Consider the following 19,519-nt stretch of genomic DNA (forward strand, 5'->3'; position numbering starts at 1 on the left):
TATCTTCTATTTTGCTCTCTGTTTATATTTTAGGTTTCTCAAATAAGAGAAACCGTGAGATATTTAAAGTAGTGTGTCTTTGCCACCTAAATTTAAGATCTATCAATATTGTGGTAAAAGGTGAACACCAAAACACTGTATGTGATATCTACTTAGGTTATGTTCTCTTTGTGCAGCAATGCAAGCATTGACACACAAAGCTGGGAGGAAATTTCCCCTTCCATGCTCTGGAATGTGTAGACATATATTTCTCAGATTCTGTAAAATGATAAAATTTAACTCCACTTCAAGTCATAGCGTTGGAAATGAGACTATATGCCATGCCTCTATCCTATTCCCCTTTATGCTATCTACTTATCAGTATATCACATGGGTGATGCAATTAGAGGACACTTGACTCAGTGCTCATTCATAACATAAGAGACTGTTATGACACTGGCGAGAGCTGGCAGCACAATGTATTACAAACATTGGCCTGCACCTAAATGATGGGAGAGGTATTGTAGAGTAGGGAACATCTAAAACTTTTGAACTATGGTGAGCACGATGCTTTCAAAAGCATGTGCCTGTCATCACAGCACGAACCTAAGTCAGGAAAAGACTACTTCTTTAGAGGAAAATATTCTACTTAGCTTGCTCATCACAGTCTCTTTACAATAATTGTGATTTTATTTTCTTCTTCCTCCTTTTCTTTTTTTTGTACCAGGGATCAAACTCAGGAACAAAGCAGGTGGCAGAACTACTGAGCTAAATCCTGGGCCCTTCTTCTTCCTTCTTGCATCGTGCATTTAACTAACATAATTGACAGCACCTATTACATTCTAAAACTATAATACAATATCTCTAAATAAAATGACCTCAAAAGAAATAGTAGAGCATTTGAAGTTTCAAAGACCACCTCAAAAGTTGGATATGATGGTCTTCTTCAGCCTTGGAAAAAATCAATAACAATATCTCATTGCACCTAATATGACAAAGACATTTTTGTTGGTTAGTCTGAAAAGTGCAGGCACTTGGGAATCCCTTTTAAAATTCTTAAAAGTAAAAGGAATTCTGTTATTCTGTTACAGTTAGTGGTACTCCAAGGCTAATTCATACATAAGGGTCAGGCATCTCAGTATAACAAGCACAATTTTTGCCCATTTTATCTTTACTTAGTTTGTAATTGTCAGGTAAAAGGGCCGAAGACCAAGACCAGACCAGGCCACAACAAGCCTTTATTAGGGGAATAGATCTGCCAGGCTGTCTCTGAACAAAGGAGAGACAAAAGCATTATGGCCGGGGCAGGGAGAGTCTTTTATAGAGACTGGGGTGGGGTTTGTAGGGGCTGAGGTGGGGTTGACTGAGGTAGTGACTAGGGAATGGAGGAGCCGGTGATGTCACTAGGTGGTAGGAGGTGAGCGAGTATTAGGTTACTCTCTAGGTGGGAACAGGGGCATGCTGGGAAGAAGGGTTTGTTCTTTGGTGGGAGCAACCATCTTGGCATGATGTCACACAGGGGAAGGGGCAAGGCACCATAGGAAGAGGGCAGCTACTATACATAATAGCTGCTGAGGTGGTGGGAGACCTATCAGTAATGAGCAGTGTTACAATGTTGTGTTTGTATGTACTTCCCCTGATTTTAATATAACTGCAAGTTCTTTTCATTAGTGCACTTTTTTCTCAAAGGAAAAATAAGGACACTAACCTTTCATTATTCTAATTTAAGATAGCAATATGTAACATTTCCCTTTGCCTTAGCAGTGTCTTCCTCTTAACATTGATAAGGAGAGTGAAGAGAGGTCACGGACAGACCGTGACAGTCAGGTACAAAGATGTGCCCCAGCAGTGGGAATCTAAAAAATCATAGGAAAAGATGAAAAATGGATTAACAAATGGTATTAGCCCTTGCCCCTGGTCCCATAGTTTAGTCTGTCTTCTATATGAAGATGATTATTCATTAATATTCTGGCATGAAATAGATGGCACACTGAAGCACATAATTAAAAGAGTTTAACAAAGTGACTATTTATAAACAAGTGGACAAAACTGGAGTTGAAGGACCCTGGGGCTAGCAAGTTGCTGCCAGGGCAAGAGGAGGATTCCAGAGAGAGAAATAAATAAAGGGGAAAGAAGCCCTTCAGAAGAATGGCACAGTCACTGGCAAGCCAAAGTTCAGCTAGGGGAACGAAGGGAAATTCAAATTCGGATTTTCTTCTCTTCTTCATTATAATGTCTTGATGGTGTCTCGCATTTGCCAGAACCTAGTTGGAAGCCAGAGAGTAAGAGAGTGGAGAAGAGAAGTGGAGAGATTTTGAAGGGCAAATATTACTTAGCATATTTGAAGGCTGAACATGTGTTTTCTCAGCACTTTCTCCAACCAATCATCTTCAGTTCCTCTGTTCTTTTCATTAGATGCATATAAGTCTCTTCACCAGTTCAGATACCTATTCTTGACCTAACATGCTGGTACAAGGGTGCTACTACATCAGCTCTCCCTGTCTAAGTAACACACTTCTGACGTGGTTTACCTAAAGAAATACTTGATTAACTTTCAGCAACTACACAATATAGTGATCCCTTATGATAACTGCAGTTCAAAAGCTTCTACCCATCAACCCCATTATTCAATATTAACCAATATCTCCCACATGCTTTAAGCATATAGAGTGCTTTCTGGATGCAAGTAGTGCAAGACTGAGGATTCATCCATTTTGCATTTCATTCTGGCAATCAGCCTCTTGCTATAGCTTGCTGGAATCTTTTTTTTTCTTTCATAAAATCAGCTTTCTTAAAGAAAATTCAGATATCATCTAGTACTATGCTGACATTCTGTGTCAGGAAAAAACTGGGATTGCAAATATGAGAACTTGAGCAAACGTATAGCAGAGTAGTGTCTGGGCCTTTTGGCTTCTAATCCAGACCCCACAGAGGATTGATCTGGAGTCACAGGACATTTTACTCAATCCCTTTTGTATATTTAGTTTATTCAGGCATAGAAAAATACAGACTCTCATTTATTCTGCAGTACTGCCTTTTGGAGTCATGTTTATCTACTGTTTGTCTGATGATACTTGTCCCTCAAGCTATTAGGTAGCAGACAACTTCTTATAGCCGAAGAACTTGTCGAATCATTCTGTTCTAAAAATGAAAGCCTGAAATGCTGGAAGAAGACATCTGAGTGTGGGCTGTCAGCCTCCAGAAGCAATATTGCAAAATTGCATTTCAATAAATAATGCTACTAATAATCAAAATTATACTGTTGAAGGACTTTAAGAAAAATTATTCCTCCAATTTTGCCAAAGCCCAAGAAAACACAACATAAGTCAAATAAAATTCCCAAGCATTGGCTCATCAAGGCCTCGAGTACCACTTTTGTCCGACTTAATCATGTATTTTGAAATGTGGAACCTTTATCCACAGCAAATTATTAAAAAGTAACACCTAAAAAAAAACAAACAAAGATGGGCCTTTTTAGGGGAGTTGGTACATTTTCTGTTGACCACCTTTTTATTTTCGGTACTACTGGGTATTGAACCCAGCTCACACTGGGCTCCATCCCCAGCCCTTGAAACATGGTCACATTAAATCACTAAGTTGCCCAGGCTAGGCTCCAACTTGCCATCCTCCTGCCTCAGCCTTACAGTGTACTAGGATTACAGCAGTCCATGATCATGCCTGGCCCTGTTGTCAACCTGAACATCATGCCCTTGGCTTTTATCAATGCCCAATACACAAAATGACAATGAATTATGATTCTCTGCATTTTATAGTAAGAACTTTTTGAAGATGCTTTCATTTGTTGTCCAATATTTCATGCATATGGAGCCATAAGATTGTTTTTAGAGTATAAAATCTACCTTAATGACTCTTCTCCCAACCATAACCCCAGGAAGAATTTAATAAACTGTGTATAGTTTGTCTCCCATAAAGAAAGTATATGTTTTCTTTGTATTTCATAATAGGAATTGTGTAACGCATTGTATTTTCTTTTATATACTTGCTTCTGGGGAAGCTCATATTCAACCTCAATCATTATGGTCATTGCATTAATGAGATATTCCTCAACGTAACTCCTTCCTCATCAGTCACCATGGAATTTTTAAAGTTAAGCATATTTAAAGTCACCACAAATCATCTTTGTAAGCAAGTGGTATAAACGTAACAAAACATTTAATCACCATCAGTAATGGAGATGAAATAATATCTTTGAAGAGGCTGGCCCAGAATCCACACTACACCTAGTCAGTGTTGGGTGTTTCTAAAAAAACAGTTATCAGCACAGTCTGTCCCGAAGGCTATTCTGAAAACTTCAGAGAATAATCTTCAATGTTTTCTTATTACTTGACTGGACACAAATTCTCTTGTGAGCTTTGGCAACTAGTAATTACCAGGCCTGAATTAGAGTCTAGTTGTGTCAATTTAGAGGAATAACTCCTAGAGATAGAGGCAGAGTACCAGGATCATCATGAGAAAGGAGATGGTTGCTGATGGGAAGAGCAGGACTCTACTCAGATCTAGTGCATTTTAAGTGGTCTAAATATATAAAAACCAGAGGTCACACTACTGATACATTTCATATATTTTTTAAGATTAATTTTATTGGTGCATTTTAGGTATACCTAATGATCACATTTTTCATAGGGAATTTGTACCTGTACATGATATATCTTGATTCTTTTTTCCCTAATCCCCTCCCCTCCCTTCAACCTCTCTTCAAAAAAGCTTTTTACAAAAGCTTTTTACAAAAATCTTACAAAAGCTTTTACACAAAAAGCTTCATTTCCATTTTTTCCTTCTATTGTCTCTTTTTCCCCTTTCCCTTCCTTCCTCCCTCCCTTGTTCCTCTTCCCATTTGAACATTTTCTTTCCATTTTTCAATACCTATTATACATTATAGTAATTATTCACACTTTCAGTTTCTCACAACAGAGGAAAAGTATGATATTTAAACATGTGTGTCCAATTTATTTCACTTAAGAGTATGGTTTCAAGGTGCAACAAGGTTCATTTACCTAGAAATGTCTCAAGTTTATTCTTCTTTATAGCAAGTAGTACTCCAATGTAGACAAAAGCCACATCTTCTTTAAACATTCATTGGTTGATGGGCATTTGGGCTGTTTCCAAGGTTTAGCTATTACAAACTGTGGTATTATAAACATAGATATGCATATATCCCTGTGGTGTGATGCTATTAATTCTTTCAGAAAGATACCAAGGAAGGGGATAGCTGGGTCAAATGGAACCTGTAGTTTTAGATTTTTAGAACTCCCCACAATGACTTCTGCAATAATTGCACCAGTCTACACTCACTCCCACCAACAGTAGAGCAGGGTTCCTTTCTCCCCATAGCCCCACCAGCATTTGTTATGGCTTTCTGGAATGAGATGGACTCTCAGTGTTGTTTTAATTTGCATCTCTCAAAAGATCAGTGATGTTGAACATTTTTTCATGTATTTATTTCCCATTTGTATTTCTTCATCTATTCATTTGAGATGCCCATTTGGGGATTGAGTCTTTAAGTTTGGGGGAGTCTGATTTTTTTGGTTTTTATGTATTCTAGATGTTACTTCTTTGTCTGAGGAACAGCTGGCAAATTTTTTTTCCCATACTGTGGGTTGCCTTTTCACTCTGTTGGTGGTTTCTTTTGCTGTGCAAAAGCTTTTTAATAAGATGAAATCCTAGTTGTTGATTCTTTGTAATATTTCCTGTGTGGTTTGGGTTTTGCTCATGAAATCTTTGCCTACACCTATGTCTTCAGGAGTTCTACCTATTCTGTATTCCAGAAGATTTAGTGTTTCTGTTTTAATATTTCAATCTTTGATCCATTTTGATTTTAGTTTAGCACATGGTGAGAGACATGCTATTTGTTTTATATAGTTGGTTGTGCTGGTATTTGGTGCATATATATTTATGATTGTTACCTCTTCCTCTTGGATAGTTCCCTTTACAAGTATGTAGTGACCTCCTTTCTCTCTCTTGGTCAGTCTTGGCTTGAAATTCATTTTACCTGCAAATAGAATAGCTACTGCTGCTTTTTTTCCAGGTTCCTGTCTCATGGAGTATTGTTTTCCATCCTTTGACTTTCAGTCTGTGAATTTCTTTTTGAGCTAATGTGGTTCTTCTATGCAGCATATTGTTGGATCTTGTTGATTGATCCATCCTGCTAGTCTGTGTCTTTTGGTTATTGAATTGAGACCATTTACATTTATGATTGTTATGGCTCATGTCTAGATGTTCACCAAAGCCTCATTCAGTCATAGGTGGAGATTTTTCAGAGGTGGCTGAATCTCGAGTGTGTGAACCTGGGATCAATTCATGGTGTAATGCTATGATCAAGGGCACCAGGATTAAGGGTGTGAGTGCTCCCCACCCTAAGTGCTGGTAGCCTGGATAAGACATAAGTGACAGTAAGTGCTGTGGTTCTCTTGTTGCTTTGCTACCTTCTGCCTGCCATGAACATTTTCTCCTTTGATATGCTTGTCTGTCACGCCACCCTGCCTTGGAGCCAGCCCATTGTGGGCTGAAACCTCTACACACTGAGCTAAATAAACCTTTTGTCCTTTAACTTTGGTTGTTGGGTGTTTTGTCTCAGCAATGAGAAAAGAGGCTAAGACAATGTTTATAACTGGTATGCACTGACTTATCCTTATCATGTTATTTTCCTGTTATGGTTCTCTTTCTTCCCCCTCTGTTTATTTGCTTTCCTTGCCTGGTGGATTGATTCTGTTGGGGTTTGTAGAGTTGTAATTTTCATTATTTCTTTCTAGAATATCCTTCAGAATATTTTGGAGTGCTGGTTTGGTGGTCATGAATTTCTTCCAATTTTTTTTGTCACAGAAGTATCGTATTTCTTCATCAATTTTGAAAGATAGTTTTGCAGACTGCATCAATCTGGATTCGAAGTTGTTTTGTTTTAGGACTTCAAATACTTAACTTCAAGCTCTCCTTGACTTAATGGTTAGTGTTCAAAAGTCTGCTGTGATTCTGATGGACTTTCCTTTATAGGTGATTTTTTTCTTTTATCTAACATCTTTCAGTATTCTGTTGTTTTGTTGAATTTCTGGAATCTGGACAATTATATGTCTTGGTGTAGATTTTTTTGGTCATGGCTAATTGGAGTTCTATAGTCCTCACTTCTCTGTATGTCAAATTCTTTTTTCCTGCTTGGGAAGTTTTATGTCATTACTTCTGTGAACATGTTTTTTATGTTGTTTGCACTCTCCTTTTTCATTGACTCTGATCAATCAAATGTTATACTTCTTTGCATCATCTAGCAGATGTTGAGTGGATTTTCATGGTCTCTTGGTATTTTTAAGAAATCTTTCTTTAAAAAAAGATCTTTCTTTTCATGATCACTAACCACAAAACTGTCTTCTAAATTGGATAGTTTATCCTCACATTTGTTCATTCTACTGCATGTACTTTTGATAGAATTTTTAATCTAGATATCTCTTTGGATCTGTTTCATGGATTCCAATTCCCCCCCCCCAATGTTGGGCAATGTTGGTTTCCATCATTTTCCTAACTGTGTCTATTTTTTATCTATGTCTACTCTAGATTCACTAACCATAGTCTTCATTATGATTGCTATCTCTTCAGTTATCTAAGAATTATTTTTAATTTGATTTTTTCTTGATCTTCTTTGGTACTCCCACTGTTACCCCTTCAGAGAGTCCAGGTGGATGGCTTTCAAGTTGTTCTACCTCATTGCCTCCCCTGCATTTGGTTTGGCAAGCTGGTAGTCTGGAGTTGTATCTTGCTTCTGTGTCTTCTTATTATCTATTTATTTTTAGTTCAATTTCTGTTTTGATGCTTGTAAATTACTTATGGTAGGTAGCTTTATTGCTAGTATTTAGAACACATAGAAAATGACTACTTATCAGAGATGTCTTCCAGGTGTAGCTGGCTTTTGGCTTTTGAATCTTTTGCAAGATCCTATCTCTTCAATTTAGTGGGGATGAGAAGTTGCTGCCTATTTGGCCTAGGCCCTGTTCTTTGGCACTGGTCTATAGTATTGATTATGATACTCAGGCAATCTCAATCTTGGCATACAAGGAAAAACAACTCTTCACAGATTTGCATGTCATCTTTGCACAAGGACCATGCTAATCTTTTCTATATCATTCCAATTTTAGTATATGTGCTGCCAAAGAGAACACAGCTCTCATATTCTGTAATCAACATTCCTTAATGTGCTTAATGGGAAAGTTCAACTATAGATAACTCTACTATTAGAAATAAAAATAAGATAGAGATTTGGATGTTCCAGTGAGAAGAGCATACATGCACCATAGTTAGGAAGACAAAAAGTTCATCTGACATACTCAGTCATTTACGTTTTGTGGCTGAACCAGATAGGCAGAGAACCAGAGTCTTGTTTGGATCTTCAGAAAAAAGCAACTAAAACATCAAACCTCTAATGTAGCAAAATTATGTTTCTTTATCCCTTTCAATCTCTCCAAATTGGGCCACTAGTCATCCAACACAAGAAATGAACAACACCAAAACAAGCCAAAAAATATCCAGAATTACAAAAGCCACACAATTTGTGTGGCAAATATCATTTCCACATAATTTCTAGAGTATTAACAAATAAATAATTTGTTGTTCCAGCATGCATAGGAAAGTAAAACAATTATAACTATAACATGATCTTATATGTAACCTCACTTAACTCTTACATTTAATATAGAGGGAACTAAACAAACAGTTATTCATGTTTTTAAACAAGGAAATGCTTTAGAGTGATATGCTTGCTGAGTCATATTTGTTAATCTTCACCAACTAGATACAAAGCCCAAAGTTTCTAAACCTAATCTGGAGGTGATGGAGAAAACTATGTCTCACATCATCTGAGGTGGAAGCTATAACTAAGTGGGGCTGTGGGCTGCTGCTGGCCTAAAAAAGGAGTACATAGTCATTGTGTTGTGTGTTGGAGAAGAAGAGTGACAGGCAGGAGATTTGATAATCAGAAAAATGTGCTCTATAGCAAAGCAATTTATTGGTAACAAATGTCGCCTTTTTCACCCTGTTCCTTAATACATTAGAATACATGTCCTGACCTATTTGCAATTAAGTGGGTCCATGTGGTTAACTCCTGAGCAGTGGAATATGTGCTGAATCGGATGGGTTTCTAGCATTTTTCAAGTCATTTTCCATGTCTTTTCCTTCCCTTACCTGACACTTTTATGCAAAATAATCCAGTGGCCCACGAGTTTGTGAGAATCCTTACTAGAATGACTCCCTCACCTCAAGTCCCACAACAACCTCATGAAATAGAACACCTCTTTTGACCCAGCTAGACTAGGAGAGGAAAAAAGAAGTAACTTTTATTATGTTAAGCCACAGATTCTGGAGTCAGTATTAGCTAAATCTGAAAAGGTATAAATCTATATAACTAGCCCCATCTATAATGTTGGGGACATAACATCTACACTGCAGAGCTCTTGAAAGAAGTAATGCAACAAAAGCCTTACAGTGTTTAGGTCATTGTAAGTATTTAATACATGTAGTAATCATCACCCTTAACTAGGCACATCCATTCATTGCAACCCTGGAACTTCTTTTTCCTTTTTGCTTTTTGCCAATAACATCTTTATGTAGTGGAAATATTGACCTTTTATAGCAAGTGTGAGTTGTTTTAAATTGTTACAGACACATATAAACGCCCTTGTGGTTTATTCTTAAACAAGGAGAAGCTGAAGTATTGTAGGCACTGAAAAAGCTCACCAGTACTTCAGTTTCTCCTGATTCCAGAAACCACAGACACTATTGTTGTGTAGGGAAAGAAAAATGTTCCATTCAATCTGGTGACTATCTATAAGAAAACCTTTCTTTTGTCTATGTTGATTTCAATGTGAATTGTTTCTATTTTTTTAAAAAAATAGCTTTTCACATTTACCATCACAGAACTGAATCACAGAGCGTAGGCTGGAACTGACTAGGGTTTCATATCTGTAGCCAGAAAATGATTGAGGCCTGGTTTGGAGTCCTGCGTTCTGTTTGTAAGAGCTCCATTTTTTTTTTCTTAATTGCTTCAAAAAAGACATGCTGATACAATTCCTGCAGTCTCTATAAAATTCATTGGCATAAAAGACACATTCAGGTAACCCATTCATTATTCTGGAAAACCATTAGTAGCTTTGACAAAATAATTGTATAGAGAGTCACACTGTTAAAAATTCCATTGATGTTCTACATATTCCGGTAAATGACATAACAGCAAAGAGACTGGTATATAGGATTTTGTTCTACCAATCAGTCATTGGCTGGATGCTTGATATGTACAGAGTACCTACAAGAGGTTATGTGACACACAGCTCAACAAAAGCATGAGAACAGAGAAAATATTCAAGATCTAGATCTCTTCAGATCTCTTTACTTCTCAAAAATTTCCTCAAGTTCCCTACTGTTTATTAAAGCAGTTTAGAAATCTGTTATTCTGATATTTAAGGACTTCTACAGTAAAGCCTTACCCAGCCTTTGTGAATAACTAAACTAGGTCTTGGTGCCCCAAACTTGCCTGAATCCATATTTTTTGTCATGGTGTATCTTCTGCCTGAACGTCCTCCCAGTCCTGTGGGTGCCTACAGAAATCCATTCCTTCCTTGAAAGTTCATCTCCAATGCTAGTGATTTCATGCAGGCTTCTCTGATTTTTTTTCTCAAAAGTCTTGAAAAGGGAGTATTGTCTCTTTCTGTTCCCATGTGTGTGCTTCTTTGGGCATTTCTTATCCCCATCTGTCTATTCTGTGTACATTGTCTTAGGTACCCCAGTAGTAACCAGCTGTCTTATTTTTTATCTCTCACAGTGTCTAACACAGTTCCTTATATATAGATCATGTTCCTTAAATATTTTTCATAAAAAATTAAAAACCCACCAACAAAAAAAAACCGTAGATCACTTTTTAAGTGGATAAAAACTTTAATAGACCTTTCCCCCACAGAATTCATACATATGGTTCATAAGCACATGAATAGAGACTCAACATCAGTAATCATTATGAAACTGAAAATCAAAAACACCATGAACTATCACTTCACACTCACTAGGATAGGGATTAATGGAAATGTAATGAAATAAAATAAGTGTCACCAAGGATATGGAAAAATTAGAACCAGTGTGCATAGCTTGTAGGAATGTAAAATGGTGAAGCTGCTGTGGGAAACAGTATGCCACTTCCTGAAAAATTTAAAAATCAGAATTGCCACATGATCCAGAAATTCTACTCTTAGGTATATACATAAAAGAGCCGAAAGCAGGGACTTAATTGACATTTGAATATCAATGTTCATAGCAGCTTTATTCATAGTACCCATAAGTGAAAACAGTTAATTTTTCCACTGAGTGAAAGAACAAAATGTGGCTTGTAGATACACTGGAATATTACTGATTCTTAAAAAGGAAAGATTTTCTTATACATCCTACAGCATAAATGAACCTGAAAAGCAACACATAAGAAAAATATTGTCTTAGTCCACTTATATGAAGTATGTAAATTGGCAAATTTACAGAGAAATAAAGTAGAATACAGGTCACCAGGGGTTGGGTGTAAGAGAGAAAAGGGAAATGCTATTTTATGCATACACAATTTCTATTTAAAAACCTAAAAAGTCCTGGAAAATGGATAATGGTTATGTTTGCACAGCACTGTGAAGGCACGTAATATCACTGAATTTTACCCTTAAAATAAATAAAAGGTTAAGTTTTCTATATATTTTACCACAATGTTTTTAAAATATAAACTTTTCAGAGCTAAGATTTAAAACAATATAAACATAAAGCATTTACGATAGTGGTAGAACATATTAATCAGAATACAAGTATTACTATTATTATTACCAAAAAGAATAATCGAGCATCTCTTCTGATGCTGAATAAGCTAAGAAGTTTGCAAAGTATCCTGCTAGTAAGGTAGAATACATTTTTGAGCAAGGGACAACCAAGAGAGAGGCAGGTTTTATATGCTGGAATCTGGGGCAGTATAGAAAAGAAAAGGAGATTTGGGTTTAAACAGTTGGTTGAAATGGCACATAAACTGAAATAGTGAATTGTCAGAAAATGAATATTTCTAGGTAATAGTTGGGTTAGCATTTACCAAGTCTTATCTACATTCTTATTCACTACAGTTGGCCAATCTTAGACAGTAGAATAACAAATTAATGATAATAAACAATCTAAAATGTCTACCAGTATTGTAAAGATTAACAAATGAGAAACATTATTCATCTCTTTATTTCATGCTTTGATGTGATGATAAATCAACATATAAAATTTCTTACCTATTTCAAAACTATCTAAACACCAAACCAATCACTCCCTATTCCTACAGACTTCTTTTGTTTTTCTTTCAGATGAAATATAATAAATACAAAAATCAACACAGTACAATCAATCATAAAATCAATACAATATTAAAATCAATTTATAATAGTTTAAAATACCCAAAAGGTAAATTAAATCTCATTGGCTAAAAATAAAATTGAAGAAGCAAAGTTATATAGAAATGGAAAAATCATCTGCTGGGACTATCCAACATACTGAAATATCAACTTGAAATGAATCAAATTCATTAGTAAGGGAGCTAGTGACTGCTAGTGCTTTTGACCATTTTACTTCCTAAAAATTCATTTAGAGCCAGAGGCAAGATTTTAAAATTCAAGCCACATTGAAAAACATGCAGCTCTGATGTAGCTGGCTAAAACCAATTTAGAGTTTGTTTAATTTAAAAAATGAATAAAAATTATCATCAAAAAACACACTTAGCAACTGTAGAACTTTCCTATCATTTGTAGAAATTACCAAAAATATTCTTAGAAAAATTAATGACCAGAAATCCAAAAAAGGACATAGAAACATTGCAAAATTGCCTCAGGTATACAAAACTTAATGAGGTGGTCCGTAGGTAAGAGAGAAAGAATGAGAGAGAGAAAGAGAGAGAGAGAGAGAGTTGAATATGTGTATGCACATGTATGTATTTACAATTATAGAGAATATTCAGTTTTTATACATATGTTGCTTTGTCAGATTTGATTTTGATCAATTTCATTTATTTGCCTATTTCTTTTTGGAAAATTAACATGTCGTTCAGCCAAAAAATGGATTGGAGTTGGCCGAACCATGAAGAATAGTGGAAAGGCTGCTATAATATTCCCAGTATGAAGTGAGTTTAGCCAGAATACAGGTTCTATTAGGGGCTTTTCTCATTCATTAAACTGTACAGCTTTAACAAGGAGCTAGGCTAGGTCGTCCTGCAGGCTCCTCATAGTATCTCTGCTTATCCTAACTCCAGGGTTTGCCATGCTCTGATCCAATCAGCTGCTAAATGGTGATTATCTCACTGTAAATGGCAAGGGTATTTTGTCATTACTGTTTCTCCAGTGCCTAGGAGGAAGTCTGGAACATAGTAGGTCCTCCAAAATGCTTGTCAAATAAACAGAAGTTTTACATGATCCTTCTGATGCCTTAATATATGCTTCTCCCAAGTTCTGCAGCATGTTTTGTGAAAGATTCAGTGATTCTAAATTATGGAGCAAAATGGCAGTGTAGAATCGAATGGGTGTTCTCTCTGTGACCTCAGTGTTCCTCACAAATAACTATTCTTTGCAAATACATCCAAATACCAGGAAAGCAGATTATTCAACAGAAGACATGTAAGGGGATGCAAATCAATATGATGGGGCAAAATGTAAAGGAAGTTAAAAGCTGCATCAACTAAGTCTGGCTGCCTGAGGGTTGTATAGAGCAGAAATAATTTGAGGTTATACATGAGCTTAGTTACCACAACAAAATGGTAGGGGCTTGAAGATGAAAACAATTCTAAAGAAAATGAGAAAAATTCCTGAGTAAGTTATGTATAATAACAGCTAACATTTATTGAATGCCTCTTCCTGTCAGACATGTCTTACTTTCTTTAAAACACATCAGGCTGGTCAAAGACCTAAATGTTAAAACAGAAACACTTAATCTGCTGAAAGATAAAGTAGGTAAAACTCTTGAAGACAGAGGCACAGGCAAGGACTTCCTGAACAGAACCCCAATTATGCAAGAAATAACAGTGAAAACCAACAAATGAGATCATATGAAGTTAAAAAGCTTTAGCACAGCCAAGGAAACAACCAACAAAGTGTAGAGACAACTTGCAAAATTAAAAAAATTCCCTTAGGCAGAGGAATAATATCTAGAATACAGAGAGAACTAAAAAAATTAGACCCCCTCCAAAAAAATAAAAGATCCACTCAAGAAATTGGCAACTTAAATGAAAAGGCATTTCTCAGAAATACAAATGGCTAATAAATAGATGAAAATGGACAACATCTCTGGCTATTAGAGAAATGCAAATTAAAACAACACTGAGATTCCATCTACTCCAAAAGAATGGATATCATCAAGAAATCAAATTACAACAACTGCTGGAGAGGCTGTGGAGAAATAAGGACCCTTCTATATTGCTGGTGGGAATGTAAACTAGTACAAACATCCTGGAAATAAGTCTGGAGACCCTTCAAAAAACTAAAAATATAAATTCTATTCAACCCTGCTATGCCCCTTCTAGGTATCTTCCCTAAAGAGTTAAAGACATCATAGTACAATAATACATGCATACCCATGTTTATAGTAGAACATCTCATAATAGCTAAATCTTGAAATGACCTATATGTTCATCAACAGATGAATGGATAAAGAAAATATGGTATTTATGCACAATGGAGTACTACTCAATCTTAAAGAAGAGTAAATTTGAATCTTTTGTAGGAAAACAGATTCATCTTGAGACCATAATGTTAAGTGAAATAAATCAGACACACAGTTTAAGTATCGATAGTTTCTCTTATATGAGAAATGCAAAATAAATAAAGAACAAAATGAAATATGGACAATAGGAAATAGCACGATAGATCTTTTGCAAAAGGGAAAGGGACCAAGAGATGGAGGCAGTGGGTAGAGTAAAGGGAAGGGGATTATAAAAGAATTCAACTGTGTTATGTACTTCCTGATGGTTATTTTTTGAGGAGGGTACCGGGGATCAAACTCAGGACCTTGCGCTTCCAAGGCAGGCGGTGGAACCACTGAGCTAAATCCCTGGCTCACTGTGTTATGTACATGTACCAACTGCCCACAAGTAATGTAATCATTATGTACTGTATACATGTACTAATAAGAAAATTAAAATTGGAAAAAGCAACATAAGATTGGTACCATTATAAGTCCTAATTTACAATAAACTGAGAACAAGGTAAGTACCATTCCCAAGATCATACAAGAAGATAAAGGAAAACCTAGAATGTCAACTCAGGCACTCTACCTCCAGAATCTCTGAAGTTGACCATTGGGCTATATGAATTAGAAAACTCCATCACACACTCAGAACATTGGGTATGATACTAGAAAAGATAAGTGCCCCAAGCCTCCCATGATGGCAAACCATCCTCCTAGCCCTAGGGTACTATATATCAGAGTCTGGAGGAGTGGGAGGGACCATTAGGCTCTAGAATAGTCTATTCTTATCCAGTCATTGAAAAGAAGTCCAGGTAACATCCCCATGGCCAAATCTGGTTCATTCACAGGGAGCTGTCTTTGAGGATATTTCTACCTCCTGTTATCCCGAACTGAGGCCAAAACAGAGTGAATCAAATGGACCAAACATTAAGCTACATTCTGATGTGTTTACAAGTTGCTCCATCCTTCAATTGTCAGCCAGACCAGGTATAATACTAGCTTCTAGCTCATGGTGTTGAAGTGATTACTGAACAAAAAATATTCAGTGTGGTGCCTGGTACAAATAAGTATGCCACGAACACTGTATTTTATTTTATTTTATTTTTTATTTTTTTGCTTAAATTCTTTTATTGGTACATTTTAGGTATACAGTATGTTTACATTTGTTATTGGGTGTTTGTACCTGTACATGATATATCTTGGTTCTTATTTTTCCCCATTACCTGTGCACCCTCCACCCCTCCACCCTTCCCTATTTACATAGATTTCGTTTCCACTTTTTTTCTTTTCTCCTAATTTTTCCTTTCCATTCTTTCCTTTCCCCATCTCCTCCCACCACCCCTACCCCTTTGGACCTTTTCTTATTTCAAAGTATCAATTATTACTTATTAATTCTTTTAATCCTTATTTACACTCTCAGTTTCTCACACTAGAGAAACTATGCAGCATTTACACATGTGTGTCCTATTTATTTCACTTAAGAGTATGGCCTCAATATGCATCCATTTAGCTATAAATGACTCTAGTTTCTTGTTCTTTATGGCTGAGTAGTACTCCATTTTATAAAAACAACACATCTTTTTTATCCAGTTTCCAGTTGATGAGCACTTGGGCTGTTTCCAAGCTTTAGCTATTACAAACTGTGCCACTATAAACATGGGTGCACATATATCGCTGTGGTATGATTCTTTTAATTCTTTGGGGAAGATTCCCAGTAGGGGAATAGCTGGGTCAAATGGGACCTGTAGTCCTAGTTCTTTGAGGTGTCTCCATACTGACTTCCACAGTGGTTGCACCAGTCTACACTCCCACCAACAATGGAGAAGGGTTCCTTTCTCTCAACACCCTCGCCAGCATTTGTTATTGGTTGATTTCTTGATTGCAGCCACTCTTTCTGGGGTGAGGTGGAATCTCAGCAAACACTCTATTTTAAATAAGCTCTCAAATTACTCAAAAGTCTTGTCTTCTCCCCAGGCTGTGAGTATGTCAAAAGGGCTGAGGATCAGAGATTGCATGGATATTAAGTTCTTAGTACTCAACCAGCCCCAGCAACGAGACAAGTGCTCAGTCCTGGTGGCTGTTCATAATCTATGGAAAGTAGAAGTTGAGCCACCCCCAGGGGTAACTAAAAATGAAATTATGGAATCACAGAGATAAGTGCAGCACAAGCTTCTTGGAGAAGTTCCTAAAGAAGAGAGGAAGACAATTTTCCCATTGGAAGGCTTTAAGCATCTTGTGCCGGAAAAGAAAACTGAGAGAGTTTCATAAGGGGGTCTTAAGTTTACCGAAATGACACACTTCTATTTAATGCAAAGCATGGGGTAAGCGTGCCTGCCGTGTTTTAGCACATGGCAGCTCTCCTGTGTCATGGTTCAAGACCAAGTAAACTGCCACACTATTTCCCGCTTCCTTGAAGATGTCACACTGCCAGCACACAGGACTTTGTTCATGTAGTGGTTGCTGCTTTGATGCTCAAATACAGGACCTATGATTCTCTGCAGTAATCAAAGGGACAAAGAGCGCTGTCTGGAACACGAGGATAATTTCACCCCTGCACAGAGTTTGATAACAGGTAGAGAAAATAAGGAATTTAGGTTTCTATCATGTGGGTTCCAGGTAAACAGATTCCTAAGAATCTTGGAACTGTGATTCTCAGCTGCTTCTCTGCAAACCAGCCCAAAAATGTCCACTCTTTAATATTGCTTGCTTATTTCCTTTGTCCTTTCTCCATCTTTAATAATTCACCCAACAGCACAGAGCTCCCATCACTGGGCTAAGAAAGAATACCCTAAGAGATTATTTTGGAACAATCAATCAAGAAAAAGGAACTCTCACAAACTAGGTTGTATCGAGTGGCAGTAGTTTAAAAAGCTGTCAGTGTTAGCATTTAATGTGGTTCCACTATTTATAAGGTTGAAAATGTTTGATTTTTATTTGTTTTATTAGTACATGTTTGTAGTACATAATATTTACATATTTTGTGTGTAATTGGTACATGTACATAATATATCTTAATTTCTTTTTTCATTCCCTTTCCCTTCTGTCCTTTCCTCCTCCATCCATCTCTTGATTCCCTTCTTCTTTGGGAAGCACATACTTGGCAGTACGTAATGATTACATTCCTTCTGTGGGGTTGGTACATGTACATAACACATCTTCATTTCTTTTCTCATCCACCTTTCCTTTTTCTCCCTCTCTCCTCCCTCAACAGATAAATGGATGAAGAAAATGTGGTTTTTACACACAGTGGAGTACTACTCTAACATAAAGAAGGATAAAATTAACTCCTTTGTAGGGAAATGGAAGCACCTTAAAACCATAATATTAAGTAAAATAAATCAGACACACAATTTTAAATATTGCATGGTTTCTCTTATAGAAGAAACCCAAATATAAATAAAGAGCAAAATAAAAAAGATAGATGATAGGACCTAGGGAGGTAGATCTTTCTAAGAAGGGAAGCGTTTCATTTTATTTAGCATGTAGATGGCACTTTCCAACAACCACACACTGTTCAAAGTATTTACAAAATTAACTAATTTGATAGAATAAACATTGACTATTGAAGATTTGGGGTTTAGCTAACATTTTTCTTTTTTCCTTTTAGGGAAAAGAGTATATTTAAGCTGTAGTTATGAGCCAGTAAGCTGAAGCTGAATTCTCCTGAATTATCAGATATTATCAGCTGGTAGTGAGAGAGAAGGCAGCAACCAGACAGTGGAAACTGTGCAGGTTGGACAAAGGAACTCAGACTTCATGCCCCAGGAAGCTGAGAAACAGGATCCTGTTTTTCCAGTGGGAATGTGGGTTTGACTTGGCCAGGATTTCAGGATTAAGATGGTTTTTTCTTTGATGAAACACAACAAAGTTCCTCCTAGCTCTGTCTACAAGTTGAGAAGAGAAAAGAGAATTGAGAGAATTCTCCACCACTGGACACATATTAAGTCTTCCATAGATGTAGTTCAATGAATAGATAGCTTAAAGCCCAGCTGCAATTGTGCCTCAATTTCCTTGATAATTCCAGGATAAATGGATGTATTTTTCTGAATTTCACAGTTTCATTTTTTACTTTATATTCACAGTCATTTTACTAATGGAAAATTCCAACCATATGGATAGTACTAATGATGAAATATCATTTCCTAAAGGCATGCTCTGTGCCTGGCATTATGCAATGTGCTTTACATGCAACTTGCTTAATTCTTACAAGCTTGGTAGGTGTTAGCATCACCATTTTACAGGCAGGGGAATAGAGTTTCTAAAGGGTTATGCACCTTTCTAAGGTCATTCAGCTAAAAAGTAGTGGAGCTGCGAATCTTTCCACTTTCCCAATCTCTTTGACCTGGACCACACCAGCCTATTGCTGGTTTTTTATTACATGTGCTTCTTCTTATCCCCAAACACTTTGCTGTCCATTTCCTCCGCTTGTAAATCTTTCGCGAGTCTTCTGTTCTTGGACTTCAGGAATTATCCCAAAGCCTGAGACACATTTTGGGACATGCTTAGGACTTGTTTCCCTACTCCCAAGAGCGGGCCATTCAATCTCAGGACCCAGTACCTATGTTTACACTGAACATAGTAGTTGGCAGGCAATGTGCTCCGAAGGCTTAAAATAAGGTTGTTCTCTTGGTGGACTTGGACCGCTGACCTCAGAACCTCTTGGAGTTCAAGGCACTGTGTATGTGTGGATTGGGAAGAAGGGATAAGTGCTATGTTAAAAGGCACTTTCTGAGCCCTACTGCAGACTGGCAGAAACAGAGTCTCTGTTCTTAACTCCCTGGAATACAGAGGTGCCCCTGGTAAAGACAATAAGAAGGTC

At 36.9% G+C, this 19,519-nt stretch overlaps 1 non-coding gene and 1 pseudogene across 1 annotated transcript; one reads left to right on the forward strand and one right to left on the reverse strand.

Moving 5' to 3' along the window:
• LOC101706572 (jouberin pseudogene) overlaps positions 1-19,519 on the forward strand; it is a 29,698-nt pseudogene that overhangs the window by 1,030 nt on the left and 9,149 nt on the right.
• On the reverse strand, positions 8,035-8,141 carry LOC147821088 (U6 spliceosomal RNA). Its single transcript, XR_015447684.1, has one exon. It is a non-coding gene; the product is annotated as a U6 spliceosomal RNA (small nuclear RNA).

Source organism: Heterocephalus glaber, unplaced genomic scaffold (genome assembly GCF_053883595.1).
Source record: "Heterocephalus glaber isolate CG9 unplaced genomic scaffold, H.glaber_assembly_v1.0 deba00001764, whole genome shotgun sequence".
In the NCBI taxonomy this organism is placed as follows: Eukaryota; Metazoa; Chordata; class Mammalia; order Rodentia; family Bathyergidae; genus Heterocephalus; species Heterocephalus glaber.